General features: G+C 44.4%; 2 protein-coding genes across 4 annotated transcripts in view; both read left to right on the plus strand.

The window, feature by feature from the left end:
* The window catches only part of CPN1 (carboxypeptidase N subunit 1), a 39,269-nt gene extending 38,352 nt beyond the window's left edge, over positions 1 to 917 (plus strand). The window contains exon 10 of the mRNA XM_045568656.1: positions 157 to 917. The gene's annotated coding sequence lies outside the window, so the exon portion shown is untranslated. The remainder of the gene's footprint in view (positions 1 to 156) is intronic.
* Positions 901 to 12,079, plus strand: part of LOC123650139 (dynamin binding protein) — a 104,977-nt gene continuing 93,798 nt past the window's right edge. For 2 of the 3 annotated variants that reach the window (XM_045568648.1, XM_045568651.1), the window contains exon 1: positions 901 to 935. The gene's annotated coding sequence lies outside the window, so the exon portion shown is untranslated. Of the gene's footprint in view, positions 936 to 10,236; positions 10,352 to 12,079 lie in introns of those variants that run through there. The other variant, XM_045568646.1, reaches the window with a different exon arrangement.

Below are 12,079 nucleotides of genomic sequence, written 5' to 3' on the forward strand. Positions count from 1 at the left end.
TGTGTGTGTGTGTGTGTGTGTGTGCGCCCTTAGTTTCCCAATTTTATGATCTCAACATGCTAGAGGTCGAACTCAGCACAGGCCCAAGACAGCGCAGCATCCAAACCACATTGAGTCTAGTCATGAGTAAGCCAATGAGATTCACTTTTTCCATAGCCACAGAAAACACCCCTAAACCCAAGCAGCCATCTCGAAAGCAAGGATCTAAAAAGTGGGACAGCACGGCTTGGGACGAGTCAGCCATCAGAACCGGAGAAGTCAAAGTTCCTGTATCGTGAGTGTTATCTTCGCACATGGGATACCACCCTCTGTCTCACTCACACCGTCCCTGCACACACCCGGCATCCATCACGCCCACCTCTGCCTGGAATGGGCCGTCTGCTTGAACACTAACTCATTCTGGCTATTAAACCATGAGGACACATTCCCCCTGGGCAGATGCCTGAACAAACATCAATCCTCTCCCTCCTCCCAGAAGTTAAATTCCACTATTTATAAAGGCTCTCCCCCCCACTTTCTCTCATTCCTCCCCTCACCACTTAATGATCTGCCCCATGACCCTTCCATTCGTGGGTCTTTTTTTCTCCTCCCTTCATTCTCTTCCCTTCCCACACCCTCCCTGCAGCCCTTCACCCCACCCCATCAGGCCCTGCCGCAGGTGGGATGTAGCTGCCTCACCTGAGAAGCAGGAGCCTGGAGCCAGTGAGGGGTAGGTGGCAGCAGCCCAGAAAAAGCCCTCAGGGTGGTGCTTGTTTCTGCTGATGTGCCTCTGCACCCTACAGCACGGCTCAGGGACCAGGCAGATAAAGCCGTCTCTTGGATTCGGGTTCACCCCACAGGAGGGAGAAGAGGCCTCTTTGACTTCCTTTTAGATTGTCCCATGTGAGGCCTTAGGAATGAAGAGTCCATCCTGGGCACCAGATCAAAGGAGTCAAGTAAGTTTCCTTAAATCCTTTCTGGAATCAGCTGAAGTGTAAATAAACTAAGAAATAAAATGACCACAATTTTATTCCTTTTTTTTTTTTGGTATATCCAAATATAGTATTTTACACATATAGTTTATAGTAGGCCTTTATTTCACATAGTTTATGGAAGACTTTTATTTTAAAAAATAAATTTTTTTAAATGGAGGGATGACAAAGTTCCCACTAACTTTCTAATTTTCTATTAAGAACATTTTTAAAAATTGCTATCTACTCTCACCATCAATTCACACTTTAATGCCAAAAATTAGGAGAGTTATAATCTCAGAATAAAAATGTCTTGTAAATTAAATTGTTTTTCTTATTTTGCTAAGGAATGGTAACTGTTTCATCTCAGACTGGCATCTGTGAGCCAGTAGTTTAAAAATGAGAACTTTAGCAGCATATGATTTAAAATTTATAAGTGGAGATTCCAGACAGCTGGGTCCAGGTGCCCCGGTTATGTGGTCTGGAATCTCTCTCCATTTCTTGAGTTCATCATCTTCACTCTCACAGTCTCTTCCCATGAGGTGAGATGACCAACAGCTCCTTTAAGCTTAAATTCTCCCAGCTGTCGAAAGACAAAATTACCGCAAATGTAAAGATCTTAATTGGCTTTTACTGGCAATTCTAGAATTGGACAACATCTCATTCTGTAACATGGGTGAGTAGAAAGAAGTTGACTTTATGGGCAGCTAAGGGCTGAAGAAAGCAGAAATAGAGAACAAAAAGCAGATTGGTCATTTTAAACTTACTCGCCTTGTAAAGGTTAAAGCAGAGGGGACTTAAAACTGGCCTGTTTGGGGATTTGGCTACTATCTATCTCCTGCTTTCTTGCGAGGTCAGATAAACAACTTCGTTTCAGCTTGGTGGAACTTCAGCAGGAGTAACTACATTTTGGTTTGATCTGATGGGCCTGGTGCAGATAGTGCAGAGCTCACTCCCAACCAATGGCCTCCTGTAACCTTTACTTAACACAGCCCAGCAACAAGGTATTGATTCTTTTTTTTTTTTTTTTTTAAGACATGGAGTCTCACTCCGTTGCCCAGGCTGGAGTACAGTGGCTGGATCATAGCTCACTGCAGCCTCGAAGTCCTGGGCTCGAGCTATCCTCCTGCCTCAGCCTCCCAAGTGGCCTGGACTATAGGCATGCACCACCGTGCTCAGAAAATTTATTTTACTTTTTGTAGAGACAGGTCTCACTATGTTGCTCAGGCTGGTCTCAAACTCCTGGGCTCAAATGATCTTCCCACCTCAGCCTCCCAAAGTGCTGGGATTACAGGTGTGAGCCACCACACCCACTCCATATTGATTCTTGAGCCTGACTCTCAATAGCACAAATTGGATTTTGTGCCTATCCCTAAAACTATCACAGTGACTGATTTGTCATTCTGGGGTCATATGCCCACTCCTGGAAGATGGAAGGGGAAGAGGGTGGACTGATAGTTTTGGTGGTTCCCATTAAAAAAGAAAATCAAAATATTGTTACCAAATAAAGAAGAATGATGGTTGTAGACAAAACAACAAAAGGGAATTACAATTTTATTAAATTCAAGCACCATTTTAATTTTACTGTGACTCTTTTTTCTCTTTTATTTCATTTATTTAATTTTTTTGGAGACAAGGTCTCACTCTGGGATAGAGTACAGTGATGTCATCATAGCTCACTGCAACCTCACACTCTTGGGCTCAGGTGATCCTCCCGTCTCAGCCTCCCAAGTAGCTGGGACTACAGGTGTGCACCACTGCACCCAGCTAATTTTTCTATTTTTTTGTAGATATGGGGTCTCACTCTTGTGCAGGCTGGTCTTGAACTCCTGGCCTCAAGCTATCCTTCTGCCTTGGCCTCCCAAAGTGCTAAGATTACAGGCGTGAGCCACCACATCCCACCTGTTTCATTTTATTTTTAATTTACATATAATAATTGTACGTAGTTACAGGATACAATGAGATATTTTGATACATATATACATTGTGTAACTATCAAATCAGGGTAATTAGCAAATCTGTCACCTCAGACATTTATTTCTTTGTGGTGAAAACATTCAGAATCCTCTCTTCTAGCTATTCTGAAATATATAATACAATACAGTATTGTTAACTGCAGTCACCCTACTGTGCAATAGAACACCAGAGCTTATTTCTCCTATCTAACTACAAATTAATACCCATTGACCAACCTCCCCCAATCTCCCCCTCCTCTTTCCCCTCCCAGCCTCTGGTAAGCACTTTTCTTCTCTCTACTTCTGTAAGTTCAACTTTTTTAGATTTCACATGTGAGTAAGATCATGTGGTATTTGTCTCTCAGTGTCTGGCTTATTTCACCTAACATTATGTCCCCCAGGTACATCCATATTGTCGCAAAGGACAGGAGTTCATTCTTTTTTATGGCTGAATAATATTGCATTGTGTACATATACCACGTTTCCTTCATCCATTTGTCCACCAACCAACACGTAGGTTGATCCCGTATCTTGGCTATTGTGACTAATGCTGCAATAAATATGGGGGTTCGGATAGCTCTTTGACCTACTGATTTCACAACCTTTACTGTGACTCTTAAGTGAACTCGACCGTTCAATAAACATTTATTAGGCACACGTATGTGCCAGGCACTTTGCTAGACACTAGGGATAAAAGATAAATCCAATAGTCTGCGTTCAGTGAGCTCAGCATCTGTAAGGAGAGTGAGAGGCAGACACCTCCTCACCACAGTGTGTGTGGTGGTCGAGACCAGCCCTGTTGGAGACCAGAGAATTCTAATCCACATAGGGTTCAGTGCTCTCTTTTGCTCAGCTAAGGAACTATGTGTACGGTGTGAAGTTGATGACTCATTTCTGTGAAACGTGGCACATTAATTTCAAACAGATCATTGTCATACAGAGGGCGGGGATGGGAGCATGAACTTGGCCACAAGGTGGACAAGAGACAGCAACGTGGCCCAGCTGCTCACACAGGTCACGCATCCAGGGACTGAAAGAAGCACAGAGTCACATTCCAGTCAGCACAGTCCTGCAGGACTCTGGCTTCCTCCAGAGTGTGGGATAAATGTTGACACATTTTCAGCGGGGGACATTAAAGTTCACATTACTAAGCCTTGTAGATAGACCAGGGTAAAACATTGCAGAGGGAAGGCAAACACGGTCAATTTGGAGCAAAATTTCACAACTAGCTGAGTGGGGAGCCCACATTGCACAATGCAAAGAGCACAATGGAAAGACTTTGAAATCTGGCAGGTGGTGGTTCGAATCCTAGCTTTGCCCTTTACACACTGGGATATCTTGGACAAATGAGGTACTTCCCAAAATATGGGTGGTTCAGAATCACAAGCGGTACTCAAGATGTTTCTTGGGACAATTCAGGTAGTACAGAGCCAATTTTTTTTTTCTTGTGACAGAGTCTCACTCTGTTGCCCGGGCTAGAGTGCCATGGCATCAGCCTAGCTCACAGCAACCTCAAACTCCTGGGCTCAAGCCATCCTCCTGCCTCAGCCTCCCCAGTAGCTGGGACTACAGGCATGCGCCACCATGCCTGGCTGATTTTTTCTGTATATATTTTTAGTTGTCCATATAATTTCTTTCTATTTTTAGAAGAGACGAGGTCTCACTCTTGCTTAGGCTGGTCTCGAACTCCTGAGCTCAAACGATCCTCCCGCCTTGGCCTCCCAGAGTGCTAGGATTACAGGCGTGAGCCACTTCGCCCGGCCCAGAGCCAATTTTGGGTGATGCACTGCCTGGGCAATATATTTCTTAGTTAAAAAGTTATTCTTTTCTCAATTTCTTTAGATCTTTCTGGATATATCAAGGAAAACATTTCTTTTGGTCCTAACTTACTAACACTGGCTAGTTTCACTTTCTAACAACTAAAGAGTAGGCCTCAGGCTCAGAAGTAGAACTTAATAACAGTTTTGTTTCCCTTGTATTTATTTTAAAGATTACCTCATCTGAATTGCAATCTCTGCTTGCATTTATAGATGTGGTACAGTATTTCCCTTAAAAAACAAAGTGAGTAAATTTATTTTTTTGTTTTTTATTTGTATATATTCCTGGGGGGTACAAGAGCAGTTTTGCTACATTGCTACATTGCATTGTGATGAAGTGAGGGCCTTCAGTGCATCCGTCACTGCAGCAACACACATCATCTACCCCTTCCTACCCACCCCTAAAGTAAGTAAATGTAAATAAAAATACTAAAAAAACAGAAAGGTGGTATGCCCTTTAGTCAAGAATTATTATAATAGAGCTGGTTGCAGTGGCACACGCATGTAATCCCAGATACTCAGGAGGCTGAGGTGGGAGGATCTATTTAGCACAGGAGTTTGAGGTTAGCCTGGGCAACAGAGTGAGACCCTGTCTCAAAAACAAACAAACCAAAAGAATTATTATGATGGTTTTCTGAGAGTAAAAGATTATGACAAAAAGTGGTATAGGAACGACTAAAGTGTGGGAAGTGTGGGAAGGACTACAGAAGCAACTTAACCTCATGGAGCCTCAGTTTCCTCCTTTATAAGCAAAGGATAACAGTAACTGCCTTGCTGGGTTGTCGTCAGGGTATATGCTAAGGACCCAGGTGCCGTGGCTCTCACCTGTAAACCCAGATACTTGGGAGGCTGAGGTGAGAGAATCACTCGAGACCAGTTTGGGCAACATTGCAAGGCCCTGTCTTTACAAAAATAAAATAAAGTAAAAAAGATGTGCTAAGAAAAAACAAGCAATGTTATTTAGAGAAGGAAAAGATAAACTTATCTTGTTTCATTAATACGGACAACCAGGAAAAGAAAATAAAAATGACTTATCAATTATTTTTTTTAAAAATTATTGACTCTATTCAAATGGGGAATCCTTCTGTTTCTTTGAGTAATAAATATTTTTTTCTGCAAAAAAGAAAAAAAGAGAGAGAGAAAAGATAGCTAAAATCTTTACATAAGGCCAGGTCCTAACAAACATTTACTGTAAAATTGTCTTTAGTATTTCAGTTTTTCCAGTCCTTCCTTCCCCATCTCCATTCATATCCCCAAATCCTTTCTCTCTCTTTTGACTCTGTATGGAAATAGGAAAAGATCTGATAGTGTCATTTAGATATATCTTGATGGACATACAAAGATAATGAGTTTTTCCCAAAGTATTGTCTCAACTAGGCATTTGCATTTTAAGGTAGATTTGTTTATTTGGTCGCCTGTTTGGTTTTTCCTTCTGAGTGTGAAAGAATTCCCTGTTCTCCATTAAACCAATTCAGGCTTCTGCAAGTAGATAGGAGGAGAAGGCAGCAGTACATCAATACGTAAGAACAGCCCTGAAGATAAACATAATAGTCATTTTTCTTTTTTAAGAACTCAGAAGCTTCCCACAGGGTCCCTCCTCTTCTAGGAAGAACAGAACAGGAATTGGCTTTCCTCTCGCAAACCAGGATCTATTTCTAAATGGAACAAAATGGCCGGTTTTCTTCTTCTAGGAGTTGACCTTGCCCTAGCACAAGTCCACCAGAGAGATACCCTCTGTTAAAACCATCCTGGACTCCTCCCTTCCCTGTGAGGGCACTGGACTTCCTCTGCCCACCTCTGTCCAACTGAGTTATCACCTTTCTGAATCTCGGCCATGAGACTTCCAGGTGCATTCTGGTACCATTTTGATGAATAGTTAATAGTATTTCCGTGTGATGCCTAATATTTTAAGATGCACACCTGTGTCTTCTATATTCTACCACTAAGTTGCTGGACATCTTCTTTAATAATAGTAATAACAATATATTAACTATTTTATCTGCACTGCTTTCCCGTCTGGAGCCAGGCCCCTGGCTAGTCCAGGATTAACAGCTGGCTGACACACCATGAGCAAGGCCAGCTTTGATGAGTTTCAGCAGCTTGCTACTCTCATCAGCTTGCCATTGCTAACAACAGTTCACAGCTGTAATGTGGTACATTGCAGGGGGAAGCCAGAGGGAGGTGGCTTTGATCTGGGGCCAAGCCATGCTGTTGGTGATGCAGTTCATGATATCAATGATGGAACTTCAGATGCAGTACATCCTGATGGGTTGGATTTCTGTTCAGACACGAGATCAAAGGATGACACACCCAAATGGTTTTAATCAATTAGATTAATCAAAATATATGAGAATTGAGCCAATCTGTGTTTTAGGTTACTGAGGATTATCTAGGGGAAAAACCCATTATGTTTGTTAGTTTTAATATTATAATGCAGATATTGTCCTTATTGCTAACAAGGTAGTTCCACACACACTTATCACTTTTGATCATTTTCATTTCAGTCCCTTCAACTTACCAACTTGCTTTCCACTTCAGACCTTGCACCTGCAGTTTCTCCTGCTTGAAAAGCCTGCCTCTTTCCTTGGCTGATTCTTTCTTATTCAGGTTTCAGGCAAATCTTACATCCCCAGAGGTGACTTCTCTAATTCAGAGAAGCTTCCCACCCGTTACTTTGGCCCTTATCAACCTAGATTCCTCACGTAAACCACAGAACATGGATTATTTTTTCAGTTTTCTGAAGGCCTGTATATAACTTGTACCATTCTTGTTGCATAGAAGTTAATTCATTACAAACAATGGATGCCGAGGGCATTAGGGTTTAATTCTCTATGATCTAATCTATCATATCATCTGGATTGTTTCCTTCATAGCACTCACCACACCCCGTGATTATCTGGTTTATCATTTGTTGATTTATTTATTGTCTGACACCCCATTCTAAAATGTGAGCTCTAAGAGGGCAGGAGGCTTGTCAGTCTTGGTCAGGCTGAATCCCAAACACTCAGCACAGTACCTGTTGCATCACAGAAGCACAGTCCGTCTTGTCTGTGTTGATGAGTGAAAAAATGTGATTTTGCCTTTGATGATTTAGAATCTTTGCAATACCCTAGGACAGTAATTCTTGAACTTTAGTCTACCTGCTAAAGGACCCACCTCCAAAGACTGAGATTCAGTCATCAGATCATTCCGAAATTGACTCTCTTAGGTGAAAGAAAATAAGTTTAGATTGGGTCTGTGAACTAAAATAAAATTTTAAGCCACCCCAGCTGACTGAATGGACCCTCTCTTGGTCAAGGGGACCACAGAAATACCCTAAAGCTGAGCTGCTGGCCAAGAGAAAGGGAGGTCACACATGCCTCATCTGTCCCCCTCCCTTCTTGGACACATCCTTTGTAACTCATTAACAGGCCTAAGCTCATGCAAGACAAAGCTTAAACCACACCTGCAAGTCATCAATTTACTTAATAGATCACTTGAGTCCTTAACTTAAAACATTCCAAGCCTTTAGACAAAGCTTTATTTCTTTAACCAATTACAAATCAAAGAATGTTTAAACCCACCTGTAACCTGTAATGTCTCCCCTTCCAGATGTCCTCCCTCTTCCAGCCAAACCAACATACACCTTCCATGTAGTGATTTATGACTTTACATGTAATTCCTGTCTCCTTGAAATGTATTAAAACCAAACTGTGACACAACCCACAGCGAGACCACTTGCTCAAGGCTTCTTGGGCATGGCTCTCCATGGTCACACATACTCAGCTCAGAATAAACCACTTTAAATTATTTTACAGAGTTTGGGTTCTTTTCTGTTGACAGGTTGGATGTTAAGACATCTTGATGTTTTGTTTTATTGATTGATTGATTGATTGAGACAGAGTCTCGCTTTGTTGCCCGGGCTAGAGTGAGTGCCGTGGCATCAGCCTAGCTCACAGCAACCTCAAACTCCTGGGCTTAAGCGATCCTCCTGCCTCAGCCTCCCCTGTAGCTGGGACTACAGGCATGCGCCACCATGCCTGGCTAATTTTTTCTATATATATTTTTAGTTGGCCCGATAATTTCTTTCTATTTTTAGTAAAGACGGGGTCTCGCTCTTGCTCAGGCTGGTCTTGAACTCCTGACCTTGAGCAATCCACCTGCCTAGGCCTCCCAGAGTGCTAGGATTACAGGCGTGAGCCACCGCGCCTGGCCAAGGACGGATTCTTATTGATGCACTTTCATGGCACCCTTGTGCATAGCAGCATTATACACAATAGCTAAAAGGTACAATCCAAATGTCCATCAAAAGATGAAAGGATAAACCACATATGGTATATACATCCAATTGAATATTATTCAGCCTTAAAAAGGAAGGAAATAAATTCTGACACATACTGCACCATGGACGAACCTTGAGGACATTATGCTAGGTGGAATAAGCCAGTCACAAAAGGACAAATATTGTATGATCCCACTTATCTGAGGTACCCAGAGCAGTCACATTCATAGAGACAGAAAGTAGAATGGTGGTTGCCAGGGGCTGGGGAATGAGGAGTTAGTAATTTAATGGGTACAGAGTTGCGGTTTGGAAAGATGAAAAAGTTCTGGTGATGGATGATGGTGATGTTGCACAACAATGTGGATGTACTTAACGCCACTGAAACTGCAGTTAAAAATGGTTAAAATGGTAATTTTTATGTTGTGTATATTTAACCACAGTTTTTAAAAGGCAGAGGAAAGAAGAAATGCTATACTGTATCCCAATGAAATTTTTGCAATCAAGGATTATCTCTGTTGTACATGCAGTGACAGACTCGCTGCATTCTTCAGCATCTCCTAGCAGATCCCAGAAACTTGCACAGCGACTCAAGCGACTTAGCCAAGCAGTGAACTTTGTGATCTTTAATACACAGAGGGAGTCCTACCGGGGGCCTGGGAGTAATGCACGAATGAGATGGAAGTATTCTCTCAGCTCTGCCCAGTTCTTGCTTTCTACCATTTCTGGCTTTTAAAATCTCAAAGATGTCCCAAGAGACTTTCCTCGGGGCGGGGGCGGAGGACGGATAGGACAGACAGAAGCGAGCACCAGCGAGTACTGTGTGACATGATAAAGGAAACTGCCTCAGGGTAGCAAAGACGACAGCATCACAGACACACAGGAATCGAATTGCACTTCTCCAAATGGAATTTTGACTTTTTTCTAGGTTGGAGGGTGGTGTGGGCGCTGAGGGAACAGCAAGGGGAAAAGGAACTCGCCCCTAGCCGGGGCTGCACGTAGGACTGAGGCAGAGCTGCGCTGGCCGCGTCTGGGGGCGAGGCGGGGGCGGGCCCTCGTGCCTCAGTTTCCCGGGTGGAGGTGCTCCGAGCGCCGCCCTCTGACGTCGCGGGGCGGGGGGGCGCGGCCGGGCTGGCCGCCAGGGGGCGAGCGCGGGGCGGGCGCCGGGGGTGGGCGCGCTGGGAGCCGAGCGAGGCGCCCCCGGGGCCGTGCGGCCGGCCGGGGCGGAAGCCCGAACGGGAGGCGGGGCAGCGCGCTGAGTCACACGGGATCTACCCGCCCGCCGCTTCCAGGGACAGAGGTGACAGCGGCCCGGGACGGGCGGCCGCAGCTGCCCGCCGCGCCAAGGGACCTCCGGGCGGTGGAGAGCAGGTCAGAGGCCGGGGCCGGGCGGGGAGCGGGGTCGCTGTCCGGGGCCGCGGGCGGAGGGTCCCCGAGCCCCGAAGGACGCGCCGCCCGGCTGGGCCTGAGGCGGCGCTGCGCTCGGTCAGCCCGGAGCCCGAGAGCGGCGGTGGGCGCCGTGGGCCCTCCTCGCCCCCGTCTCGCCCGCAGCCGGGGCGGGCCCCTGTGGGTCTCCGGGAGCTGGAGGGGGAGCAGAGGGACGCGGACGTGGGCTTTTAAAATGGTGTCAAGCCCCGGGCTCTTTTCTCCGCACCGCCCTGCCACTCGGGCAGTGAGGCGGGATTTGAGAGCTGGAAAAGGAATTCAGCATTAGCCCAGCCCCCTTATCTTACTGATGCTCAAAGCCGCACATCTAGCGGGTATGGGAGCCTGTGATCCCGAGTAAGGGAGGCAGCGTTTCCCAAGCAAGTTAGACCTGTTTAGCTGGAGATGAAACTTTGGTTATGGTGGGGTTTTGCAGATACCCACGGACACCTGCATTCCTGTTGCAGGTACTGACGTCCACCAAGTATCAGTGTCTCAAAGACTAATGATAATGTCACTGGAATAAAGGACTGTTGGGGTTACCAAACAGGCCAGGGTCCGATGCAAATGAGGAGCTGTGAAGAATGCTTGGGGTGTAGAGTTAAATTTTAAGTGCAAAAACAAAACAACTTAAAATGCAGTCTCATTCTTTGCTGTCCCATTTATACAATAATGAAGGGTACCTATTTTTGGCGCTCACGGTATTCATAATATTGGTAACTTGCCTTTAGGTCTGTTTTACAGTAATTCTTTTACTGCATAAGATATGAGTATCTTGCACTGAAGCACTTCCTTTTCATAATTAATAGTGCTGTGGTATGTGTCAAGCTAGTGGTAATACTATTTAGGGTTTGAGCATAGTTTAGCTGTGCTTATATACATAGCTGAGTTACAGGGGGTGAGTAGGACTGATTACTCTGTAGTAGTATTTTGCAAGACCGAAGTACCTGACAGCATACAGGCATCATTTGTCAGTTAGTCCTGTCTTTATTACCCTCACCGCATGAATAGAATCAAGGTGATGAGCAAGTTAGTTGACCCCTCGGCACCTATTTTTCTCTGAATTAAAGGATCCTGTAAGGTCCCCTTCCATCTCTAGAGTTCTCTGATTTTGCACGTTAACTTGAAACACATGGTGCTCATTGTGGCAACAAAAACATTTAAGAAAAAAAGTTTTTAAAAGATTCTGCAGGATGCATAGCAAATCTTCAAATTCATTATTATTCTCAACTCTCTCAGTCACTTTGTCAGTGTTGGGCTAAAATAAGTGAAAACTGATTTTTCAAATTAAAGATACTTCAGTGTTTCATTAACTTAAATTCAGAGACTAAAATGGAGTGCTTTGTGTATGGTGGAGAACAGCTCAAGTCTGGCCTGGGAATGGGGTCCCTGTAGTGCCACCGATAACTTTTTCAATAAGCAAGAACGTTCTGACTCAGAGAATGCGATAAGATGACTTTTATACAGTGTTCATATTGTGCATATTTGGGGCTGAGATTAGTGATAATTTTTATGGACACTCTGTCCAAATAAGTACCAGTTATTTATTTGTCTTGCAGTCCCAGGCAGAGCCTCTCCCTCTTCTAGTTTCCATTGATCTTTGTCTCTTTCCCGGCTCCTTTCTTCTCTGAGGGTCCCCCTTAGCTGCAGAGACCCTCTTCACATTTCTCTTTC

The sequence above is a fragment of the Lemur catta genome, chromosome 14 (assembly GCF_020740605.2).
Source record: "Lemur catta isolate mLemCat1 chromosome 14, mLemCat1.pri, whole genome shotgun sequence".
Classification (NCBI taxonomy): Eukaryota; Metazoa; Chordata; class Mammalia; order Primates; family Lemuridae; genus Lemur; species Lemur catta.